Source organism: Symphalangus syndactylus, chromosome 19 (genome assembly GCF_028878055.3).
Source record: "Symphalangus syndactylus isolate Jambi chromosome 19, NHGRI_mSymSyn1-v2.1_pri, whole genome shotgun sequence".
Taxonomy (NCBI): domain Eukaryota; kingdom Metazoa; phylum Chordata; class Mammalia; order Primates; family Hylobatidae; genus Symphalangus; species Symphalangus syndactylus.
In genome coordinates, this window is record NC_072434.2 from 53,575,233 (window position 1) to 53,601,319 (window position 26,087).

Below are 26,087 nucleotides of genomic sequence, written 5' to 3' on the forward strand. Positions count from 1 at the left end.
TCTATGCACTTTGCATGTATGAACTAAGTAGGTTCTATTGTCAATCCAAGGCTACATATGCAAAAACTGCAGCATAGCTCATAGCTGGCAAATGGCAGAACCAGGATTTGAAACCAGGTAGTCTAGTTTTACAAATCAAATGCTTACTTTGCTCAATCAGTTCCTCTGCTGTTAGTGATAAAATCTGCTTTCCTGTACCTTATGAATCTTCATCCCACTTATTAATTCTGGTTTGGACCAGAATCAGAAGTTTTCATTTTTAACCCAGAAGTTCATGGATAAATTTCTGCAAATCTAGTGAACTCTGAAATGGTAAAAAAATTTTAATGATTTTTTAGCATTTGTGTATTGTTTGCTGGGAAGTGGCAGAAAAGCTTTTCAACAGATTCTCCAATGGGTCTTTGATCTAAAACTATACTTGTGAACATTGCTTTAGAGCAGTGGTTCTCAAAGTGTGATCCTGGAGCCAGTGGCATCAGCATCTCCTGGGTATTGTTAGGAATGTAGGGCCTATCCCAGACCTACTAAATCAGAAACTCTGGGAGTGGGACCCAGAAATCTGTGTTAATCAGTCTTCCAGATGATTCTGATGTGTGCTCAAGCTTGATAACCACTGCCCTAGAGCAAGCATAAACATGAATAATGTGGCAATAGGATCTGTTCACTGGCCTGGGTGAGACATTCATAGTGGATGTGATATCAAGGAGGGGAGAGCAAAATCATAGAAGGCTGAGATCTTCTTTGGATACTCTCAGGAAGGAAACCCTGAGACATAAACTTCGAACTGAGCCGATATTTTGGACAAGGCACTCACGTAGGACTTCCGTGGAGCTCAGAACAGGCATTTCTGGGAGATGCTGAGCTCTTGACTTGCAGCTTAGAAGATGCAACCTGTAGACTCACACATCATTCCCCAGTCCCTCGGAGGCTAGCCGTCCCCCTCTCCTATACAGTTTCTTCTAGGGCTAGAGTTTAGATATATTGTTTCATCCAAAGTACACAGACCTCTAATGACATTTCACAGAGGATACTTGCCTGGACTCCCAGGGCATTTAGTATCACTGACACCCTAACCACTCACTGTGAGGTGCCAGGGCCCTGGCCTGTACATTTGCCCGGCAACACAACAGCTGTGCACTCTGTGCAAGATTCATCCCTGCAATGCCAGTCTCTTTCAGCATCTTCCTTGAAACACGAAAACGTCCAGAAACAACCTGCAGTGCTTGGCAATGGAAGTGGTGAGGATCCCTGTGCCCTACTCCCTTGCAGCCTGTCCTCTCCCAGGATCCAGGCTCGGCCTCTTTCTTTCTGCTAAGTCACAAAGCTGGAAAGTGCTGAGGGTAGGGAGAGAGCCTGTGCCTGCTGGTTGGCTTGGAAAGGTTCTGGGAATTCATTATGATCTAAACAACTATTCCAGTTATTCATGTGACTCAGCCCCTGAAATCAGGATCTTCTTGTGTCCACAGGGCTGGGTGTTGCTGACTCAGTGCTGAAGAGGGCACCTTGTCAGCCCTCCTAGGCTCCCAACTCCCCCTCTCCCTCCCCTTCCTCCCTGGAGGACACTGAGGGGAAGCAGATGTGTGAGTAAGCTTCTCAGCCTGCTCAGTTTCATTTTTGAACAAGCAACCAACCTCCTCCCATTCTAGCTTTTCACCGCACACATCTGTCAGTCTTCTGTGCATTTTGGTGGGGAAGCAATCACAGTCACTTATGCATCATGCATTCACATATGCATTTAGCACAGGTTTAGCCACACCTACTGTGTGTCTAGCTGATTGCCAAGGGCTCAGATCCAGAGATAGACATGGGCTATATCTGCCCATAACATTGAGGGGTCTAGTGGGGAAAATGCATTAATGGACATTAAGGATGTAATGGAAAAAGCCCTGTAGCAGAGCGCTTTTAGCTCTATAGAGAGCTTTGAGAATGCTGAGCTGCAAGTGCCAACCCTTTTTAGGTGTCTGGCATTCCTCTTCAACAAGCAGCAAAATTCACAGAGTGTGGTTGGGAACTACTTCATCTATGAGAACTAGAGAGAGAAGAAAATTCCAGGAACCAACATGGCACAAGGGAGGGCTTTCTGGAAGAAGGCTGAAGAAGGCTGAAAGGGTGTGGAGACTGAAGTGGCAAGTTTTACAGTTTTCCCCAAGGGCCTTTTCTTTTCTTTCTTTTTTTTAATATTTACAATTTTTATTTGTAAATTTGAAACACATAAAATAAGGAAAATAGGAAGAGAAAAAGAAAAAATATATATATTATATGTATGTATATACATAACCTAGTGTAGTAGTTTGAGCGTTTTTTGTTTTTGTTTTTGTTTTTTGTTTGTTTTGTTTTTCCCTGAATATCTCCTTCTAGGTGAATTCCATCCATCCAGTTACTCCACTGCAGTACATCATACCTCTCTAGATTTGCAACACAGATGAATTCATGAGATTCCCCTTCATCACTGTCTTGAGTTGTTTCCACTCTTTTCTCCATTACATCTCCAATCTTTGTTGTTTTATTCCCCAGTTCCACTGGTGGTGGAAGGTGGGGGGAGTCCTCAATATGTGGCCAAAAGTAGATAAGTGGCAATAAAATTAAGGGTTAAATTATTTTTTCTTAAACATAGAAGCAGTTTTCCCATTGTCTTTTAATTGCTAGTTGGAGAAATTTTTTTAATAGTTTCATTCTTGTCCTTTTCTTAAGTCTGATATACACTATGTACTAGGCACGATGGCCCAATTTTCCCAAAATAGTAAACTGCTTGAGCTTTCCTTCCTCATTTGATGGGGAAAGGTGGAGTGAAAAAAAGAAAGATCACATGCTGTTGAATGAAAATTAAAGAAAATATTACATGTATAGTATCATATCTCATTAACTACTAAAAGAGCACACACGCACACACACACACACACACACACAGTAGGTACAGAAAGCTTAAGTAGCCTCACTGAGTGTGGCTGAGCCGAGATTAGGGCCTGTGTTGTTGCCACTTACAAACTTACTGTACATGTAGGTACATAACGCAACGAGATGCTCAGATCCCATTTTACAGATGGGAAAACTGAGACTTGGAGAAGTTAAGTAACATCTCCAAAGCCATACAAATAGTACATGAGGTGGCAGGGCTTCAGACCCAGGTGTGTCTGAATTCAAAGCCTGGGCCCTTTCTGCCACACAATCCTGTTTTTGTCCTTTTTTTTCTTTCCATTTTTGAGACCAGACTTCATTTCTCTTTAGGATCTAGTCTGAACCTCTATAAACATGGAATCTGATACCATTGTCGTCCAGGATTATGATTTTAATCCATTGCAACATTGGAATTAGAATGCTTAAGCTTAACCCCAAGCATACTTCCTTATATTCATTCATTCATTCATTCATTCATTCATTCAATACATTTATATTCAATATTCATCGGTTTGTGCCAGACCCAGGTCCCAAGAAAAGAGCAACGAAAAAGACAGGCAGGCAGGGTCCTTTCTCCTTGTGGACCATTGAGTATAACAGGGAGAGAAAAATGTGAAGTAATAGTTACACAACTGATCAGTTTATTACAACTGTAGTAAATGGTATTATAAGGATAACTACACTTCCATTGTTTACTATGTGCCAGTACCTATCCTAGGCAATCTACATATATTAATTCATTTCATTCTCATAGGCATATGAAGGAAGTAGAGAAATCAAGGAAAGCTTCTTGAAGGAAGTGTCGGCTCAGTCTGGAAACAGAAATTATATTGAGGAGAGGGAGCTGGGGAGGAACATGAGTAGTCTAGGACTGTGCTGGCCAGGTAATCCTTAGGTACATGAGGCTATGACGCATTTGAAATGTGGCTAGTCTGAATTGAGGTGTGCTATAAAGGTAAAATACATACTAGGTTTCAAGACAGTATAGAAGAAAATATGTATGATAGTGTGTTAAATTTTTATGTTAATTACATGTTGAGATGATATTTTGAGTATATTGGGTTAAATCAAATATGTAATTAATATTAAATTTATTTGTTTCTTTTTACTTAATGTGGCCACTAGAAAATTTAAAATTAAATATGTGTCTCACATCATATTTTGATTGGACAGTGCTGCTCTAGAAATCTGGGAAGCCTCCGGGTGCAGGTATGTCAGGGGAACAAGAACCCAGAGGAGGTATGGGGAATGATGAGAGAAGATTAAAAAAAATGCTGAAAGCAAATATGAATTACCAACTTTCTAATCTGCAGGTCAGAAAGGGTCATTGCAACCTTTGCAAGCCCCAGATCTGAGAGGTTGGGGCCCACTGACTTATGAAAATAGTATCATTCTCAAAACCAGCTCCAGCTGTGAGCGAGGGGAGGGTTAACGGCTGTTTTTGAGGCAGATTTTGTAGATGGACGAGGCAAGAATCATTAGGGCAAAACAGTAAATCAAATTGGAGGAACATCTCAGGGTAAAAGTCAATCCTTCAACAATGGCTGGGCCAGCCCTCTAACATCTTCCTGCCCGCCCCTTTACCTCTCTGGCTCATCTCCCACTCAGCTTCTTCCCCATCCCTGCCCCTACTCCGGTTACAATGGCCTCTTTGGTGAGCCTCAAACACACCAGGCATGCTCCTGACTCAGGACCTTCGCGCTGGCTGTTCCCCCGTTGGAAACACTCTTCCCCTAGCTATCCTACGGCTATCTTAACTCACGTCATCAATAAGGCCTACCTGACCATCTTATTTAGAACTGCAACTCCAATTGCACTCCTTTACCCTACTCTTGTTTTTCTCTTTATAACTGTTATTACCTTCTAACATATTCAAGGATTTACTCTTTTATTGTGTTTACTGTTAATCTCCCTATTAGGAAGTATGTTCTCCAAAGACAGGGATCTCGGTTTTATTTCCTTCATTATCCCCCATACCAAGACAGTGCCTGGCATAGAGCACCTGCTCAATTAACTTTGCTTTTGAATGAATGAAAATGTCAACGGTGATGCTCAGGGCAGGTTTGGTCAATAGACAGACATCCTCTGTGCACCCTCTCCTCTCCTGAAGAAAAGGACTCTTTTTTCCTCTCCTGCAGTTGGATTTAACTAACCTTGCTTCCTGTTCAGCTTTTACTCCTCAGGGTTCTGTCCTGTTCTGGATCCCACACATAGGCTCCCAAGAGAGTAAAAGAAGCAGTGAATGCAGAGGAAAACGCCCTGGATTGGAAGCTGGGATTCCTAGGTGCCCTCCTGGCTTAGCAGCAACCCACCTGTTTCCCCAGCTGTCAAGGGTTCCCGGCTCACTGGGAGGCTGAACAAGGTGCTGACCGAGTTCAGAAGAAAAATGGGGGGAAAATCGTTACCTAAAGGGCAGTGGCTCTCCAGGGATGGTCCTTCGACCAGAGGAATCAGCATCACCACCCTAAACCCACAGAATCAGAAACCACGGAGGGAGTCAGCAACGTGTTTGAATACAGCCTCTGGGTGATGCTGATGCACTCAAGTTTGAGAACTGCTGCTCTGGGGGAAAGAAGGGACTTTGTTGGAGCCTTGGAGGCAGGGACGGACTTCATAGGTCAGGCGAGAGGACAGGTCCCCGGGAGGGCCGACTAGCACTGGGTTGGTTCCCTGCATCAAAGGCCGCGCAGGGTGGTCCCAACCCCAGTCTGACCTGGGAAGTTGGAAAGGCCAGGGCCCCTACGTGCTCCCATCTCCACCCCAGGAAAGTCCCGGCGGCGAGGCCGTGACCCTCCGCCGGCACGCCTGCCTCCCTGCAGCCTCAGCCCCGCCCGGGAAAAACCGCTGCGACCCGGGGCAGGTCCGTTCCCGCTGCTCGCAGCCGGCGGTCCCTGGCCTGGCGCCCTCGCTCCGCGCTGGTGGGGAGCGCGGCCCCTCCGCCCCGTGGCAAGCTCCCTTCCCAGCTGCCCTGCGCCTCCGCTAGCCCGCGTGAAACCCTCTCTGCTGCCTCGACTGACTGTCGTTTCCGTGTCTTGATTGTGGCCTCTGCCTCTCCCCTTTCCGATTTCGTTCGACTTCTTTCCACAGTTACTAAGCGCCCACTGTGTGCCCTGGAAGGGACTAGATTCAGCAGGTAACGGGAAACAAAGGCACCTGCCGCTCTGAAGTTTCTTCGCATCTCCCTCCATCCTCTGCTCCATCCCCACTCCCAGCATTTGTCCCCTCCCTCCTCTTCTTTTTTTAAAAAATTTAATCTAAAGGAAGCTTTCTTCTGGAAGACCTCACAGTAAAATTAAAAAGCCTACTTTTATCTGACTTCTAGAGAGTTGCAATTAAAATGTACATCTTACCTTGACTCACGCCAACAAGTTAAGCTGTTATCAACTATTAACACCTCAACCAGAATTAGTTTATTAACCTAAAGCAGACAGCTTTATCCTATGGAGGTCACCTACTTGAGATAAACTATTATTCACATACGTTCACTTTTGTGCCACTCACTCATTCAAAGAAAAATATTCAGTCATTCAACTATTTATTGAGCACCTAGTATGTGCCGGCATTGTTCTTGACTAGCACTGGTCAATGGAAATAATATTAACTACCTACGACATTTTAAATTTTCTAGCAGCCACATTAAAGAAAGTAAAAAGACATAGGTAAAGGTAATTTTAATAATTTAACCCAATATGCCCTAAATATTATTTCAATATGTGATCAATATAAAAATTATCAATAAAATATTTTACGTTTACTTTTTTTTAATGCTGTGTCTTTGAAACTGTGTGTGTATGTTACACTTCCAGCACATCTCAGTTCCTGCTAGGAACATTTTAAATGCTTAATAGCCACATTGGCTAGTGGCCACTGTGCTAATCAGTGCAATTCTAGACACTTGGAGAACAGCTATGGAAAGACAAAGGAAGAAAGTCAATAAACTCATGAACAAATAAAATAATCATAAGTAGTGTTCAATGCTAGGAAGAAATTAAAACAAAGTAATGACATAGAATGATGGACATTACCTCATTTAACCTTTTCGATTCCCCCCTCAAGTTGAATAATAGTATATAACAATGTTATATAACAATTTTATAGCTATGAGAACTGAGGCTGAGACACAAAGCAACTTGTCCAAGTGCTTACAACTGGTAAATTCTATGTCCAGGATTCAGATCCCAGCTTGACTGCTGGTTCCCATTACCCTACAAGGCCAGGTCATAAAGAAGACAGAGGGGAGGGAGGAGGAGTTGAATGGCTTTTGGGGTTTAAACTTTTGAGCACTGAACTAGGAATTTGGTGCTGCTGTGTGTTGTTGATTAGGTCTCATGACCTCTCTGGGCCTTCCTCACAGGTAACATGGAAGGCTTGGCCTTCTTCACTGGCCCATTCACAAAGGGAATAAAGAGTTTGAATAAAATAGTTAAACTTTTCATCCTCAAATGTACCTGCTTTTACACAAGTTTTGTGAAAAGCTCAAAGTATTTGTTTCCTTAGTTCAGGTGGACTAGACTAGGGTCTAAAGACAGTGGAGACAACATTGCATAGTGCTAGAAGCAGGGGGTTTTGAGTGGTGTTGGCTGGTCATCCTAGCTACGGGACCTTAACTGTTTTGAGTTTCAATTTTCTTTATTTTAAAATAGGTATCTACCTCATGGTATATTTGTAGAACGGAAATGAAATGTTGCATGTAAGCATTTAACATAGCAACTAGCACATAGTAATCACACAATAAATATTGGCCATTATATTAATAGCCCCCATGGGTATTATACATTTGGCATTAGAAAGACTTGAATTTGAGTCTCAAATCTATCACCTACAGGCTGTGTGACTTAAACAAATCAATTAATATATCTAGTTCATCTGAAAAATGGGAACAAGAACATTATTTGTACAATCTGCCACAGTGTCTCCATAAATGTCAACTAAGATTCTGTATGTAAATGTGCTTTGCAAGCTGTGCAGTGCTGCGCTCATGTTGATTAATCTTGGTGGTTACTTTTCTGTCAAGGCTTCATACCCAGTCCTTTGCAGATCTGAGCTGCCTCATCATTGCCTTTGTAGCAGAAAACTGAGAACTCAATCTTATTTTTCTTTGTGTTAGCAGTGCTCATCAAAATGTTTTGTGTGCCAGTGTGTCCAGATTATTGAAGTTAGGAGTCAGAGGATCTAGTTTGGCCTCTGCTGCACACTGGAGGTATAATCTTAGACCAGTCATTTAACTTCTCCAAGCTGTTTTCTTAGTCCCAAAATAGGAATAGTCTTAATATTTGACTTTCCTACTTGTTGGGGTTATTCAGGATGATAAAGGAGATGAAAAGCCTGTTGAACACCATATATTTCTATAAAGACTGAGGGGAACATTCCTAAGCATTATTCCTAGTAGGCAGCATGTCTTTCCTCCTGGCAGCTCTTAGCCTTGCAAAGCAGCCTGGTAGAACTACTAATGGTTTCCTGCCTAGGTCCCTGCTGTTTCATGCCTCGGTGCTTGTGCACTTTGCACAGGCTGGTTCCTCTGCTTGGAATGCCCTTCTCCTCATTTCCTCATCTTTAAACCTCACTCCTTATTTACGGGACGCGTAAGAAACTCATTTTCCAAAATCCAGCTTCAAAGAGTCTTCTCTCTAAAACCCATTTAGACTCATCCAACCAAACTCAATTACCACCTCTGCTCTGTGTCCCACAGTAACCAGTAAAGACTGCCATCATATTTCTCATCACCCCGCAGTACAACTATTGTTTAATTATTCATTTAATGGCAGCAGTATAGCACAACAAAGAAGCACATAACCCCTGGAAACTGGGTTCAAATCCTGGCTCTGATACTTAAATAGTTATGTTGGGGAAGTGACTTACTATCTCTGTGCCTCAGTGTCCTTACCTGTTAAGCAATGATGATAATGATACCTCCTTCATACAATTGTTGCTGGGAAGAGACACATTAAACCCTTAGAATAGTGTCTGGTGCATAGCAGATGCTCTGTAAATCTCAACTTTTATGAATGTTTCTGTCTTATTTGACACCAAGGACTTATCCTCAGTGCCTGAAACAACCCCTGACACACAGGAAGAACTCAACAAATGATTGTTGAACTTATGACTCAGAGAATCCCACATGCCTTGAATTCCTGTGTCTCTATTCAGTCCTCTCCCTTACCCCCTGGATCCTGTCCGCTCTCCACTTTTCCTTAGAAACAGGTCTTGCAGCTTCTGCTTTCCATTCAGCATCAGCACTGCTTTCTTGGCCAGGAGTTCCCCCATCTCCTGCCCCGTTTCCTATTTGGCTTTCTGACTCAGATTCTTCCTGTTCCACCCAGCTAAGAGCCCTGCTTCAGACCTAACCTGCTAACACATTGTTTTCTCCACTCATTCTCTGCTTTGAACCCTCCAGATCCCATACTTTCCACTGATTATATCAGACGTCTTCTGCCAGGAGTTTTAAGATCCCCCATGACCACTAATTTATCTTCTCACTGCTTGCCTGGGCCTTTCTCTGAGCTCAGCAACCCCTTCACCATCTTATCCACCTACCTTATCCATCCACCCACCCATTCCGCCACCCAAATTACCCACCTATCTACTACCATCCCTTCAACTACCTACTCACCCATCCACCTCCCCACCCACCTTTCCATTCGTCCATCCATTTGTCCACCCAGGCATTAAATTAACATTCACCGTGTATTTATCACTCTCCAGTCACCATATGGAACACAGACTTGGACAAGAAGAAAAGCTGGTCTCCAACTCCTTGTAATTTTTAATCTACAAACGGAAACCAGATAACTGAAGAACTATACTTTGTGGCAGAAAATATTTTGTGTCATATGGGTGCTATCACAGGCTTCTAAATTAAGCTTGAGGGAATCTGAACTTCTTAAAATCATAAGCAAAATTGTGTGGGTGAGAGGGCGTGTGTGATGCCTCTTTATATATATATATATATGGGCGTTTCTCAAAGGAGAGGCTCCACGGCTCTGTGATATTGTCAAAGGGTTTTCCAGGAAATACCAGGGGCTAGGTGAGGAAAAACCCAGGGAAGAAATAGCTTTAGTTTAGGGCTTTAAAGGGAGGAAAATGGAAACTAACATTTATTTCAGACCCACTATGTGTCAGGTACCACTTCTAGTGTGGCAACCTTAGATATGTCCTTGTTTGGAATATGGGAATGGGTGAGAAACAAGCTGGAGGATGCTAGCCTTTATTGAGTGCTGGGCCAGGCAGCATCATTTTATTTAATGCTTATAGTAACGTTTCAAAATAGGTACAGTCGTGCGCCACATACTGTTTTGGTTAATGGCTGACTGCATATATGATGGTGGCCTCATACGATTATAATACCATATTTTTATGATTATAAGATTATAATACCTTTTCTGTTAATTTATAGATTCAGGAATATTATTGTATTATAATTCCCTATAATATTCAGCAATGTAACATGCTGTATAGATTGTAGCCTAGGTATGTAGTAGGTTACACCATCTAGGTTTGTGTAAGTACACACTATGATGCTTCCACAACGACAAAGTCACCTAAGGACACATTTCTCAGAATGAATCCTCATTGTTAACTGTCACATGACTGTATATTATCTGTATCTTACAGAGGAAGACACTCAAAGAGGTAAAGTAAGGCCCACACCCCCACAGCCTCGAGGCACAGAATAGAAAAGATTAGAACTGAGGTCACTTGGGCTCTAGGGCCCATGATCTCTGCGTCCCTCCCAGGGCTTCCTGTGGATCAAGCATGTCACTGTGTGTTTTACACTGTAAAACACCACTCAGTGTAAGAGAAGATGCTGTTGTCTGTGCTTTGAGAACACTAAAAGGATTTTACAAGCCTAAGGAATTGCTGTCATTAAATTTTCAACAACCTCCAAAAAGAATGACCTTTTCCTGGAGATTCAGCCTGTGTAAAAGGTCAGCGAATCTTGGTTCTCACCCACAGAGTGTTATCACAGCAGTTTCCAGGAACAAGGCTGGGTACAGGGCAGTCACTCAACAAGCACTTGTGGCTGGGTCTGTTGGCAGAAAGGAGCCCTCAACCTCATGCCAGCCTCTGTGCCCCCCCAACCCTGCTGGGAGTTCTGCCTGGGGAGGGCAGGAGAGTGCTCCATCATAGCCAGCAGAGGAAGTGTCACCTCAAAACCACCCCTTTGCCTGGAGCCGCGGGCCTGGCCAGCAGAATACACACTTCCATGTCCGGAAATTTCTGGAACTTTGAGGAAGCTTGTGTCCAGTTCAGCTGCCCACTCAGAGTATTCCCCCTGCTGCCTAATATTTGCCCACTCCCTGCGTGCATGAAGGAATTCAAAATCCCTAGAGTTCTTGAAGGGGAAAATTGAACTAAATGACCTCTAAGTGTCCTTCTAGTCACAGAAAACTGGGATGAATTCAGAGAGAAAAGATTTTTTTCAACTAAAATTATTTTCTCCTTGAAAGCAAGGACCATATAATTTGTTGATTTGGCCTCATCACACCCTTTATCCTCATGCTCCTGTCCATCTCCACGGCCGCCATCCTCCTCCAGAACACCACTGTTATTGCCCCAAATCACTGCTTCAGCCTCCTAACAGCTCTCCCTGCATGTGTCTTGTTATGTCCCAGCTGTTCTCAGAAGCCAGACTGGTATTTCTAAATGGATCTCCTATCTCGGGCCTGCTTATAATTCTTCCATTGCTGTCCTTGATGGATTTCAAGACCTGAAGATTTTGCCGACTGTTTGGCTCTCCTTTCACCTCTTCACACATTGTGCCCTTGTACCCTGTGCTCTGGCCACCTCATCCTCACCCACCCACCTTCCCTGGCTCTTTCCATGTGCTGTTGTCCCTGTTGCCTGCATCTCCAAACCCCTGCCCGCCGTTAACTCTTTTTCAGCCTGCGGGGCTCAGTCACTAACACACAGATTATTCCCTTGAGCCCTCTCCACTTTGTTTTGTTTTGTTTTGTTGTTTTGTTTTGTTTTTTTTTTTTGAGTGGGAGTCTCCCTCTGTTGCCCAGGCTAAATTGCAGTGGCATGATCTCGGCTCACTGCAACCTCCGCCTCCCAGGTTCAAGCAATTCTTCCTCAGCTTCCCAAGTAGCTGGGATTAAGGCACGCACCACCACACCCAGCTAATTTTTGTATTTTTAGTAAAGACGGGGTTTCACCATGTTGGCCAGGCTGGTCTTGAACTCATGACTTCAAGTGATCTGCCCGCCTTGGCTTCCAGAGTGCTGGGATTACAGATTACAGGTGTGAGCCACCATGCTGGGCAAACCCATAACAGAGGAAGAGGTGCCTTCCTCTGTTGCTACTGCACCCACAGTCCTCTTCACCCCATATTGTAATTTTCTGGTAAGTTTTCTGTCTCTGCCACCAGCTGTAAGCTCTGGGCAGGCTGCTTCTCTGTTTGCTGGTTTGTCATATTCTCAGGGTCCTGCCCACAAGGCCTAAGACCCTCACCTTTAAGAGGTACTCCATGAACACGTTTGCACTCCACAGAGCAGGGATCTACTCAGAGCTCTGGTGAGGTTAGATTTCTTTGCCCCAGAGCTTGAAAGGCCTCACTGCAGAAGGCCCCAAATGTGGAAACCATTAGTGCGTCCTCCCTCTGCTCTTAAGTGAATTTGCTGGGAAGGCAGGGGGCCATGGGAGGCACCTGAATCATATTATAGAGCTTGGAACTAAAGCCAGGCATAACTGAGTGGCCTTCCCTACCCCCAGCCCCTGTTTTTAGCCAGATGACCAGCACCCTGTCCCCTCAGGCACCCTGCCCACCTCTCTGCCAACATGTTCTGCCTGTGACAGCACCAACACCACTGCATAGGCAGGGGCAGTCACATTCAGAGTGGGTGAGGCAGAGAGTCACTTCAACCCTGACATTCTATCTGTCCCTTGTGACTCAGGTTGCCACTTATCCCTGGGGCTTTAGAACACAATCAGGGATCACCCTTTCAGTAGATATCAGTGATATGGGGAAAAAGCCAGACAGTGGGCTGGGCTGCTGAGTCAGTGAGGGTGAGTTTCCCTGCCTTCCACTCTACCTGAGGTTGCCTGTCTATCTCAAGGGGCATCTCTTCCCCTCTCTGAGGCCAGTGTGATTCCTGGAATGGATTTAATTCACAGCATGCAGTGGGGATATCCCTTGTCTACCTTTTTCTTTTCTCTCTCTCTTTTTTTTTTTTTTTTTTTTTTTTTGAGGCAGAGTCTCGCTCTGTCACCCAGGCTGGAGTGCAGTGGCATGATCTCGGCTCACTGCAACCTCTGCCTCCCTGATTCAAGTGATTCTCCTGCCTCAGCCTCCCGAGTAGCTGGGACTATAGGTGCACACCACCATGCCTGGCTAGTTTTTGTATTTTTAGTAGAGACGGGGTTTCACCATGTTGGCCAGGCTGATCTGGACCAGACCTCAAGTGATCCACCTGCTTTGGTGGGATTACAGGTGTGAGCCATCACGCCCAGCCACTTGTCTACATTTTTAAAGGAAAATGATCTAACATGGTTGCGAAGAAAGCAGCCTTTGGAGTCAGACACGCTAAGCTGAATCTCAGTTCTGCAGTTTACTAGCTATGGCACCCAAAGCAAATTGCTTAACCTCCCTGACCCTCAATCCCTCCTCTATAATAGGGGGATAATGCTACCTAATTCGTAGGATTATTGTGATAGTAAATGCAGTAAAGTATGTGAAAGGCTTAGCTGAGTGCCTGGCAAATGGTGAACAGTTCCTAAATGGTACCTGTTATTATTTATACAAGCTGACGTCTTCGTAAATGCTTGATCTCTGGGGAACACCATGTCTCTACATAGACCCCAGGCTCTGGCCTCCAGCTCTGCACATCCACAGTCATATGTTTGTGGCTTTGGAAAATTTAGTTGAAATGTGGTGAGACAGGAAGAAAAGAAAAGGAAGTAAAAGGGTAGTGACTTTTTTCCTTAACTGTCTCAGATGCACAAACTGCTTCCTCAACTCAAATAACTCCTGGCTGTGTTTGTCTGAGCAGAAGCCAGATGCACAAGAGAACACGGGGGCTGTATAGATAGTCCGGAGAGCAGGGTTTTACTATGTCAGGCTTTCTGTCTCAGACAACTAGAGAAAGCAGAGTCTGGTAACTGAGACTTTGAAATACATGCACTCCTTTACTGTCCACTGAATTGAGACAGGTTCTGCGCTTTGGCTCTTGGTTCAATCTCTTTTCTCCTCTTCATCCAATGCTTCTACTCCTCCAAATAGAGGAAAAACATCAGGGTACTCTTCGGATCAACATGGAGAAGACCTAATTTACTCAGTGTCATTTGGCAAGATGTTTAACCTCCCTTGTAACCTAGCTATCTTTAGCTTCCTTGATGCTATTTTGAAATGTCAAACTAGCAAATACTGCTTCCAGAATGGTTCTGATCTGGGATGTGACAGGATGCTTGGGGGTTGGGGGAGCCAACGAGGGGGTGGGGGGAGCCAAGGAGGAGGGGTGGGGATGGTGAAGGAGCCTGCTGGTAGAGGGTGAGATAATGTACCAACTTTGCAACCACCAGGATTCTCTCCCTTCTATGGCCTCTGCCACCTCCTCCAGGGGACTGACCCATTTAAGGGAGACATAGGGCATTGAATCTCACCTGGGTCTGACCTAGAGGGATGTCTGCTTATCTGACTCTGGAGCCAGAACTGGACATCACATTAGCCAAAAGAGAAAACTGACTCTTATGTGCCTGATCCACTCTAAAAATATTTATTCATTCACACACTCACTCATTTATTCATTCATTAGGTATTTATGAGTACCAGCTATGTGCCAGGCACTGTACTAGGCACTGGGGATACAATAGCTTGCAAAGGTTAATATTCATTGGAATCATCTGGGGAGTTTGTTCAAATGCAGTTTCTCAAGCCCTGTTCCCAAGAGTTGATCCAGGAGGTTCGATGTGGGCCCAGGAGTCCGCATTTTGAGCAAGCACTCAGGCATTCTGATGTAGATAGTCCAGGGTGTACGAGAAACCTTAGCCTGCAGTAACAACTATTTCCTAAGTAAGCATTATCCCAATGCCGAAAGTTTGGGATATAGAAATACCACCACACACCTTGAAGAGTTCATGGTTCACAGTCTCCAGAAGGTGACAAAGAATGCCATTTTAGGGTACAAAGTACTTTGAAAGCAGACATACAAAGTGCTGATAGGGCTGCAGGGAGGAGATATCTTGCTCTGGGAGAGCTAGGGATGCTTTTTTTTTAAAGAAGGGATATTTGAGTTAGGTCTTGAAACATAAGAAGTGTTTTTCAGATAGAAAAAGAGTAGGTGCAGATTGTACTTTCGGAAGATGGACTCACCAAGATATATCTCCCATCCCACATGCTCTTACAATGGGACTGGCATGCTTCCCACAGAGAAGTGGGGGTCTGCGTTCCCTTCTCCTGAATCTGGGTGGGGGCGTGTGACTCCTTCCATCCAGACAGTGTAGCAGAAATGATGCATGAGACTTCTGAGGCTGGGTCACCAAAAGGCCATAAGGCTTCTGCTTGGCTCTTTCTCTCTCAGGATATACCCCTTTGGAACCCTGAGCCAACACGTGAAGAGTCCAGCGACCATGTAGCTGCCACATGGAGAAATCACAGCAATAGATGGAGATGGTGGATAATTCCAGCCCCCAGCCTTTGAGCCACCCCAGCTGACACTGAGTGTCAGCTGTTCCCTCTCAGACTGCCTGAATCACGGATTTTTGAACAAAATACATGGCTTTATTTTTTTTGTTTGTTTTAAACCACTACATTTCGGGGTGCCTTGTTACACAGCACTAGATACTTAGAACAGGCTGGAAGAGCAGTTTAGGAAGAGGAAATGACAGCAGGTGCAAAGGTATTGAGGGTGAAAGGGGCGTAGAAACTATTTTTGAAATTTGGAGAGAATCAATATCCTCACACAGAATTTAGAAGTCTTGCTTCACTGCAGACTGACACATGCAATCAAGCTGCCTGTGTGTTTGCCCAAGAGGTGCAGGCTAAGCTTTTTCCCTAGGCCATGTGACCCACCAATTTGGTGCTGCCTCAAATTGGCATACATGATTTTAACTGTCATGCCTTTGCTGAGATGTAATTTTAAGAGTGTGGGCAGCACCTTCTCAATCCCTAGGAAAATATTCATTAAATGTTGAAACAAGTGATTCAGGCATCATCTGGTCTTCCTGCCTAAGGTCTTATGGTGCCAAGCACCGTGCCTGGCACCCAGAGGGTCATACAATGGTGACTGAACCTGCCTGTGAATAGTGGTATCAGCCCTAGAGCCTATGTCTCTGATTTCTGGGCTCAGAGTCTTGGGAATGGGAGGAGTCTTTACAGGTCACCTTCCCAACCATTCTGCCAATATCAAGGGTTCAGTTCTGCTCACACACCTCTTCTAGCCACCTATCCTCACTTATGATGAAGTTCTTTCTTCAACTGGTTCTATATCTTTTCCTCAAAATTCCCACCCATTAAGCCTTGTTCTGTCTTTGAGGAATAGGAATTTGCTCCCTTTTCCTTATGACTACTGTGAGGGCTTTGGGAAATAGAAGAAAAGCATCAGTGTTTTGGGACATAGAGGAAAAACATCAACTTGGCTAGGCCGAGCCACCCACCCCAGAATTCCCTCTCTGGTCTGTTTCTGGTTAGGGTGGGCCATAAGAGATAGTCTTCCATGAGAGTTGCAGGTTGGATGGGAGGCAGAGGCCACATTATAGCATATGCACACCATCCCCCAGGGATTCAATCACACACTAATCTAGGTGCTGCAGTGAAGGGGATTTGCAGATGTAATTAAAGTTCCTATTCAGTTGATTTTGAATGTGTCAAGTGCAGCTGGACTTGCAATTGTTCTCTCTTCCCTGTGGGTCTTCCCTTCCTGATTGTCTTCCCTGTGGCTTAGCCAGCTTCCCAAATTGCTTAGGATAATTAATAATACTTGAAACAATAATAATGATAAGTTATTTAATTTTATTTAATTATCTATCTATGCATTTATCTATCATTCGTCCTTTCATTCACCTATCAGTCAATCAATCAATCAACCAACCATCTCTCCTGCGATTCTGCTTTGCTGGTTAAGCCCTGACTGATACAACCATCTTTCGGAAGACCTCAATGACCTCTTCCATCACTAGTTGTGTAGCCCGACTTCCACCAATGTGCCTTATACAATGTGGTTTTGAGTCCCATTATCATGCTGACCTCTTTCCAAACATGCTGCATTTTTATGCTTGTCCCTCTTACAGTTTATCCATTCAGGAAGCATTTATTGCATTACTGCTGAATGCTGAGGATCATCTGGGGGATACAACAAGAAACAAGACTCACCAGTTCCTGTATTCATGGAGCTTGGGTCTCTAATTCTGAGACCTTATTTTCTGTAGGGTATACTAGTCTTACTAGCACTGGAGGAGGAAGTTTGTTTGACCATCAGTACCATAAGTACCACTCAGTGTTAAGGATAATGTCAGCATCATTATTTGATGACAAGGCTGGACAATAGTTCTATTAACTTCCAGGCATTTAAAAACTAGTCATTCGATATAACCTTCCTAGCAATCATATGATGTAGACATGATCCTTCCCATCTCTCAAGTGACCAGAAGACTACATGGCTTTGTAAGTGTGGAGTCAAGCAGTGACCCCAAGTGTATAAGACCCCAGATACCATGCTTGTGGTTGAATGACAAAATGTGGCCTTTTCTTCCAAGGGGCTCCTTGAAGACAGCCAGCTGTCAACCATCTGGGACCCAAGTTTTTTTTTTCCAGGTTCTCTTGTTCCTGTGGCTTTAATTCTGTGACAATCTTACTTTAGTCTCTAGTCCACCCTACAGGGAAGACCCTTTTGCTCTTCAAAGGCTCAGCAAGGCAACTTGCTCAGACAGGAATAAATTATATATAAATTTTCCCTAGGCCATGTGATACTGAGAACAATCCTTTCTGTAGTTAACAATTTGGGCCTTTGACATATGATGAAATATGAAACATGGGCCACAGTTCTGCTAGGCCTATGGGATTTTAAGAAGAGCCATGTAGCAGACGACAGGAACTAGCAATTGTGAGCACCCACCATGAGCCAGGGTCTGTGTCAATGATAATGATAAAAATAATTATTATTATTAATTATGTACTTTTGTGCCAGATACTACTTTAAACTTTTTACATATATTAACTAATTTAATCTTTTTAACAACTACATGAATTAATTACTCTTATTATCCCCTTATTACTGATGAGAAAAAAGGGAGGCTTAAACACTTCCTTACATGATATAGTTAGTTAAATAGTTGGGATTTACTAACAAAGTTGGAATTTGAACTCATGCTGTCTGGTTCTAGAGCCTGTGGTCTTGTAGAAATCATGGCAGCCCATTAAAATCATTTATCTAATTGAATCCTAAGAGCCCATGTATGTGAAATGCCATCTCAGCCCTGCTAGATCCTTCCACAGCAAATGCTTTATTGTGGTGACATGTCAGTCCCTCCCTTTACTCAATCAGCTTCTGGTGGGTGAGAGTAGGGGTGCGCAGGGACTGTGTCTGTCTAGTTCACTGCTGTGTGTCCAGGGTTTAGCACAGCTCCTGGCACAACAACATAGCAGGACATCAAGACACAGAAAAGAGTACACATATTTTACAAATCAGGAAACCGAAACAAACCATATGAGGTCAAGAAGGTAATGAGTGACAGAACTGAAGTTGAAGTCCAGATTTCCCTGAGACTGAATTCCATCAAAAGCTGTCTTTTGATCACATTTTCTTTCCTCCTGTATGTTGAGCTCACAGAGCAGGCCCTGTTACATAGTAGGTGCTCAATAAAATGTGCTATTAAATGAACAAAGTGCCCTGTTCTTCAATTCTTCCAATATCCCATTCCTCCACTCTTTATCTTAGAATTCTCTTTTCCATGATGCCAACACACAGTCTAAGACATGTTTTCCATGCTCACCCTTAACCCTGACCCTGTTATCTCTAGCTACTCTTTAATAATCTGACATTTTTATATCATGTTCTGCATGTGTCCCCAGCCATTTTTGGAAATGCCTGCTATCTGAGTTTGCACCATCCTTCAAGATAATGAGGCCCAACTACATTTTCCCCTTCGGAAACTCTCAATATAGTTTTGGTTTGATTTCTTGGAATCCATGTGCTATAGATGGGGGAGATTTTTCCAACCTACTAAGGCATCAAAAAGAGAGAGTTTCTTGGGTTTTTAGGAGTTGGGGAGCTTTTGCCAAGAGAAATATGGTAACTTCTTGAAATAAGTGGAGCCATGTCATACCCAAAGATTACAATGGGAGAACCTCAGGTAAATGATAAAGTCACAGTAGAGAAATTAAAATTCTTGTGGGTCAGAGGTAGTTTGAATTGCTGGAATGAGCACTAACCCAAAGAGGCAATGCCTGCTAATGAAATGAGCTGTAAACCTATGTTCTCCGTCCTTCCTTCCCTCCTCCCTTTCTCCCTTTCTCCCTTCTTTACTTCCTTCCAGGAAAAACATCCAGGCAAGTAGACAGCATTTGCATCAGCCCAGCAATAAGAAGGACCATATTCTACTTGGGAAAAGGTAAAGACTTTTCATAGGGATGGAGGTGAGTTCAAGGGGGACAAGGAATGGAACTTGCCAAGTAAGTGGAGGCTGGCTCTTTAAGATTGTTCTGAAGGCAATGGGGAGCCATTGATAAGATGTTAGTTAGAGAGTGCTTATGTTAATTCTCAATTTATTATTAAAATACTTTGAATATTTTAGGAACATATTTCGAGTTCTACACATACTTCTTGTATTTTGGTGGTCTTGAAGTCACAGGGCAGAGCTAGGAGTTAATTTCAGTTCCAACTCATGGTATGACTTAGCAAGCGATGTCTCATTTTAGGTCCTTAGTTTTCTCATCTCTAAATGAAGAAAAAGAAAAGCAAGGGATTGGCAAGCTTAACATGCTCAATAGTTTTTCTTTGCTGAACTGTTCCCAGAGGGTCAACCAGCCTTCAATAGGTGTGATTAATAAATTACAAAAGATAAATAGAGTGCCTTGAAAGATTTTATATTCCTTATTTAAATTTTACCTGTCTTTACAGCCTGCCAGGAAACTTGTCATTCAACCCTTCGCAATAAAACAGCTCCTCATGAATGAAGCAAAATAAATCAGAAGTCGTGGGCTTTTAAACTCACTAAATGAAAGCCCAGCATGCATGCAGCCTCCCTCCAAATTAATCACCAGATTAAATGCAAGATGTGCACACCAAATCAATAGCTTGTGACAGAGACCTCCTGCCTGTGCTTCAGGAAAATTCCATTTCCTTTCAGATGTTGTCGCTTGAAATGTCAGGAAGTTTCCATTCATCACCCGCCCTTGAAAATGCCACCATCACTATACTTCATGTTTCCTTGCTTTCTTTCTTCAGAGGAATCTAAGCACCTTGCAGAGGGAGCCCACTCATTGTCACAGACTCTCCTGGAGGCTGAAACAGGGGCAGTCTGCAGAGAGGAGAGGTGTAGAGAGGCCCGATTTAGAAATAAGAAAACCAAATCATAAAGAAGACTAATGTCTTGTTGCAACATCTGAAAGAGACAAGATGAATATATTCCCCTAGGTGGGAAGCTTAGGGTAGTGGAAAGAACATGGATTCAGGACTTTGAGAAACATGGATTTAAATTTTGATCCCCAACGCCTCTCTGCACTTCACTGTTATCTATAAAAAGGGGAAATAAAAATACTATACATTCAAGTCTTAACACCAACGCTTAACTAGTTGTGTAACCTTGGACAAGTTATGTGACCTCTCTGTCTGAGCATCGTCATTTGTATATGAGATCATGGAGGTTAAATGTCCAACCTGTTGTCACTGTGCAACACAAAATAATAATGAAACATTTCATCTCTCGATCAAGGCTAAATCCACTTTCTCTGCTCTTCAAAACTTGATCCTGCCATCACCTTCTCCAGTAACCCCTAGATTGAGTGAGATCCCTTTTTGTAGTGCAAAAATAATAATAATAATACCTAAGAAAAACAGTAATAATAACACTAAAAACTAACACATTGATCACTTACTACATGACATGCTCTGGGTACTTTATCTGGATGATTCATTTAGTACTCGTAATAACCTTATCAGTTGTGTTATTATGTTCTATGTATTACAAATGAAGAAACTGAGGCACATAGAGTTTCTACTACCTGCTCACTGGTATCTTAGTCAGTTTGGGCTACTATAACAAAATACCATAAATGGGCTGGCTTATAAACAAGTTTTTTTTTTTTTTCATAGTTCTGAAGATTGGGAAGTGCGAGATTAAGGTGCCTGCAGATTTGGTGTCTGGTAAACGCTTTCTCATTGATGGGTGTCTTCTCACTGTAAACTCACAAGAATGGAAGAAGTGAGAAATCTTTCCAGATTTCTTTTATAAGGGACTAATCCTATTCACAAGGGCTCTGCCCTCAGGACACAATCACCTCCCAAAGGCCCCACCTCTTAATGCCATCACCTTGGGGGTCAGGATTTCAACATATGGATTTGGGGAGAACATAAACACTCACATCACAGCAACTGGAAAGCAGGGGATTGGTCCTATCTTCCCAGAGAATCCCAGGCATCACTCTGTCTTGATTATATGACCTTGATATTCCCCTTTCAGCTCCACCAGGCTGGAGGCTTTCCTGAAATAGGGACCTAGTGTAATCTAATTTTGTATTCCCAAAGTTTAGCACAGAGTAGGTGCTCCTTGAATTTGAAGTGAAACAAAATTGACTTCTTATGCAAAGGCAATAGACTGTATTTAATAGAAAAGGCTCTGAATTGAGAAGGTGACATCCCCCATCAGAATGTTGCAGAGCTAGACGTCATTTCACATGGAAGATACTCTGCCAGACTGGCACAAAGCAAAGACAACAGCAATGCACACAACAACCAAAAATACAACAGGAAACCCTGCAAAGCCCCAAAAGCCCCCAAACTAGAAAATGTAAGACCCTTCCCTTCCCTACCTAAGCAGAAGACCCTTAATATATGTTTAAAGTGTTTGGTCTAGAAGTTGCCACTAGAACCTCAGTGAATGGTACATGTGATTGTCACACATGGATATGCCCAGTAAACGGCAAAGGAAAACTTCTTGGGGCTCTAATTCCAGAGCGCTGGCTCGGCCATTCTTAACAAATTCTTGTTTTCTTCTCACATACTCTTGTGTTGAAAAATTTCATGGGGTATTGTTAGAGTTAGGTCTCAGGACTGAGGGCAACTCCCTGATCATTGCAGTCAAGATTCTGATGCTAGTAGTCACAGCACAGGAGAAAAATAAAATCCCTATAAACGCATAGAACAAAGCTCAGCTGAATTGATCATTAAAGAAACTCAAACTAAGTAATGAGATAGTTTTTCAACGTTTACAAAAGTTAATACAATTAACAATATCTAATTTCAGTGGGGCTTTGAGGAAACGCGTATGCCTATGCCCTATTAAGTCGGAGTGCAACTTTGGATTCTCCACCCAAACCTTGTTTCTAGGATTCTATCACTCAGAAATAGCAGCACGTGTGCTCACAAATATATTTTCAAGCAGATTCATTCCAGCAACATTTGTAACAGTGAAACACTGGATGCTTCCAAGGTAGGAAAATGGCTTAAAAATTTCATGGTATATTCATGCAATAGTTAGGGAGCAATGAAAACAAATACAATAGGTCTGTATGTATTGACACAAAAAGATGACCAGACTCTAGCAACTAAAAAAATGAACCTTGGCTGCACAGGAGGCCTCTAGCGCTCTGCTCTAGCTCTTTGCCTGCTTGGATTGGTCCTTGCTTGTGCCACACCAGAGACATAACTAAGTGTCTGTCAGGGATACAGATGGGAAGGGAAAGGAGAATATAATTTTTTTCATTTATATTTTTGATTCCCATCTCATCTTTCCTTTCTTCTATTATAATGTACATGAGTGTGTTAGTGTGTTCAGGCTGCTATGACAAAAATACCATAAACTAGGTAGTTTGTAAACAGCAAATATTTATTTCTCATGGTTCTGAAGGCTGGGAAGTCCCAGATCAAATGCCAGCAGATTTGGTGTCTGGCAAGGGCATGCTTCCTCATTGATCTCACCTCCTAGCTGTATCCTCACATGGTGGAAGGGACAAAGGAGCTCTCTTCAGTTTCTTTCATAAGGACACTAATTCTAATCATGAGGGCTCCACACTCATGACCTAATCATCTTTCAAAGTCCTCACCTCCTTATACCAATACTAATACCAATACCCATACTAATATTTTGAAGGTCAAGATTTCACCATATGATTTTGGGGGCTGGGGGCACAAACATTCATACCACAGTGGTACACTTTTTTGGGGTTATCACTATTACTTTATTTGTTCTTTTTCAAAGTCCTGGTATCCAGTAAAAGCAAAGCCAGACTCTTGATGTGATGACAGTGCTATGTGTAACACAAGTATGGACAAAGCCCTTTGGTAATAGAGAAAAAAATGTAACAACAACAACAACAACAAAATCCCACCAGGAAGAGTGCAGAAAGGTGTCACTGAAGAGGGAGACCTAAGATTTTGCCTGGGCCTTGACTGGGGGAACAACGAAGGCAAAGCCTTCCAGGCAGAGGCACACAAGAGCCCAATCCAAGAGGCACGAAACCATGTGAGCTCTGGTGCGTCTGCAGCAGGATGACTTCCTTGGTGTTCAGACAGTTTATTCCACCTTGAGAGGGGGCACCAGAAGCACAGTCTAAGGAACAGCCTGGGTTAAGCTCTAGTTGGGGAGCAGCCATGGGGAAAGAAGGCAAGAAAGCTACAATGGATAGTTTGCACGTTGTTTTCATCTGACCTGCTGTGGAATGTGGCTCATAACTCATCTGCATATGCAGCTATTGAGGTGGACAAAGGAAATCCAGCCAGTGGAAATTCCTGGGAATCCATAATGAGGCCCAAATAGGAAATGCCAGTGAAGAGATTTTACTGGTGCCAACCCCAAATACCAATGCTCAAGCTGTGTTCAGAGAACCTTCATTGCTTGTCAACTTTAGATGAGACACTTTGGCAAATGGTAAATCAACAATAATTAGGGTCCCATTGATATTATCCTTTCCAACCCTTTGCATCTAACTTGATGCTTCAAGAAGCTTTGAGACAGGGATGATTATTCTAATTTTACAGATCTGAAATTGAGGCTCGGGGAGGTTTGGTAAATTCTTCAAGGTCACACAGCTAAGGGAGACAGGATGATATCATAAAATAATCCTTTCAGTTGGAATGATAAAGACCTGTTTTAAAATCTCTGTTCCATGACTCACTATTTGGGTGACTTTGGGCAATTTACTTTCCTCTCTACATTCATATTCCTATCTGTAGAATGTGGATAACTTTACTTCACAGAACTGTTGGAAGCATGGAATGAGATTATATATGTTGCCTACTTGCCATCCATATCCCCCTTCTTCTTTAGTGACTCATGCTTAATTTAGGGTGGAGGAGGCAGCACATACACCCTACTAAAACATTCAATTTTCCAGTCTCCCTTGCACCTAGGGGTGGCCACATGACATTGTTCTGGCCAATGAAATGTAAGCATAAGTCTCAGGGAAGGGTATCTAGTCCTGAATAACAAAGCTAAACCTTTTTGGTAAAAGCCTTTCTTCTCCTTTTCTTCCTTCTTGGAATAGGGAAAAGAGACCTGGAGATGCAACAGCCATCTTAGAAAAACGATGAGTGGGTCTTTGATGGTATTGTTGGACTGCTTTTCTTGGACTTCTCACGGCTTGAGACAAGTAGACTATAGGTAGTTGAAGTGATTTGCAGCTCACCGTATTTCTGGCTGGAGTAATTAAGGCTTTGACTCATCATACATACTCAATGAATAGCAGCCATTTTGATCAAGGCAGGGACCTTTCTCTGAACTGTGAGAATTTAATTCTCTGCACCCTACACATAAAACAGCATTAACACGCCCAACCATCCCCACCAACACTACACAGCACTCTTCTCTGTTGTCTGCCTTGCTCACCTCCAAAGTTGGCCACATAGCCCTCTCCACCTGCAGATCAGCATCAGTTTAAATGAGATAACATGTAAAATCCATAGCACAGTGCCTGGCAAACAAGTATAAAACAAATGGGATTGTCCTTTTTTGAGACAGAAGGTTTTAAAGCAACCTCTGCAAATGAGCCTTCCTGCTTAACAAACATGTATGAAAAATTTTAGAGGGCACCATGACCTACAAGATAAAGAAACTGAAGCAGCTTTTGCATGGCATTCAAATCTCCAACCCATGCCTAGAGCTCTGGGCTCCTCTTCCTGAGTCCATAGATAATGTCCCTTCCCCTATAAACTCACAGGAAAGTTTTTGTCCCCATCTGGTATTGCACTCATCTAATCATAGTCACTGTGGTTGTCCTTCCCACTGAAGGTGAGAAATACATCTCATTTTTCTTTGTAAGAATTGTAGATCAGACTCAGTTTAAATGAGATAACATGTGAAATCCATAGCACAGTGCCTAGCACTGATATTTATACAAACTTTGTATAAATTTATGGGGTATAAGTATAATTTTGTTACATGGATATATTGTGTAGTGGTGAAGTCTGGGCTTTTGGTGTATTGATTACTGGAATAACGTACATTGTACCCATTAAGTAATTTCTCATTATCCACCCCCCTGCCACCCCACACCTTTCCGTGTCTTCAATGTCTACTATTTCAGACTCTAAGCCTGTGAGTACACATTATTATGTTCTCACCTGTAAGTGAGAAGATGCAGTATTTTTCTTTCTGTGTCTGAGTTGTTTCACTTAAAATAATGGCCTCCAATTCATGTTGCTGCAAAAGACATAATTTCATTATTTTTCTTGGCTGACTAGTATTCCATTATGCATTTATACCACATTTTCTTTATCATTTTTCCTTGACCGCCTAGTAACCCTGCACAGTACAAGTACTCAATTGTTATTATCAAATGACTAAATAAGGTTCTAGTCTATGCCTAGGAGTCTATTCACATGAAGGTTTTAGCTGTTTCCTGAACACAGCATTTCTATGACTCAGTACCATTGCACATGCTATTCTTTTGGCTTAGAATTCTCTTCATCCATTTTATCCCCGAAGGACTCCTACTCATCCATACACACCACCTCAAATGTCACTTTTTCCAACTCAGTTGCTCTCTCCCCTATACTCTTAAGGCATCTTATACTTATTTTTACTACAGCATATAACTCACTATT

At 42.9% G+C, this 26,087-nt stretch overlaps 1 long non-coding RNA gene across 1 annotated transcript; it reads left to right on the top strand.

The window, feature by feature from the left end:
- The first annotated feature begins 5,896 nt into the window (after positions 1-5,896).
- On the top strand, positions 5,897-20,753 carry LOC129458844 (uncharacterized). The gene is made up of 3 exons (XR_008649748.1): positions 5,897-6,028; positions 19,363-19,462; positions 19,947-20,753. It is a non-coding gene; the product is annotated as an uncharacterized lncRNA (long non-coding RNA).
- Positions 20,754-26,087: the final 5,334 nt, after the last annotated feature.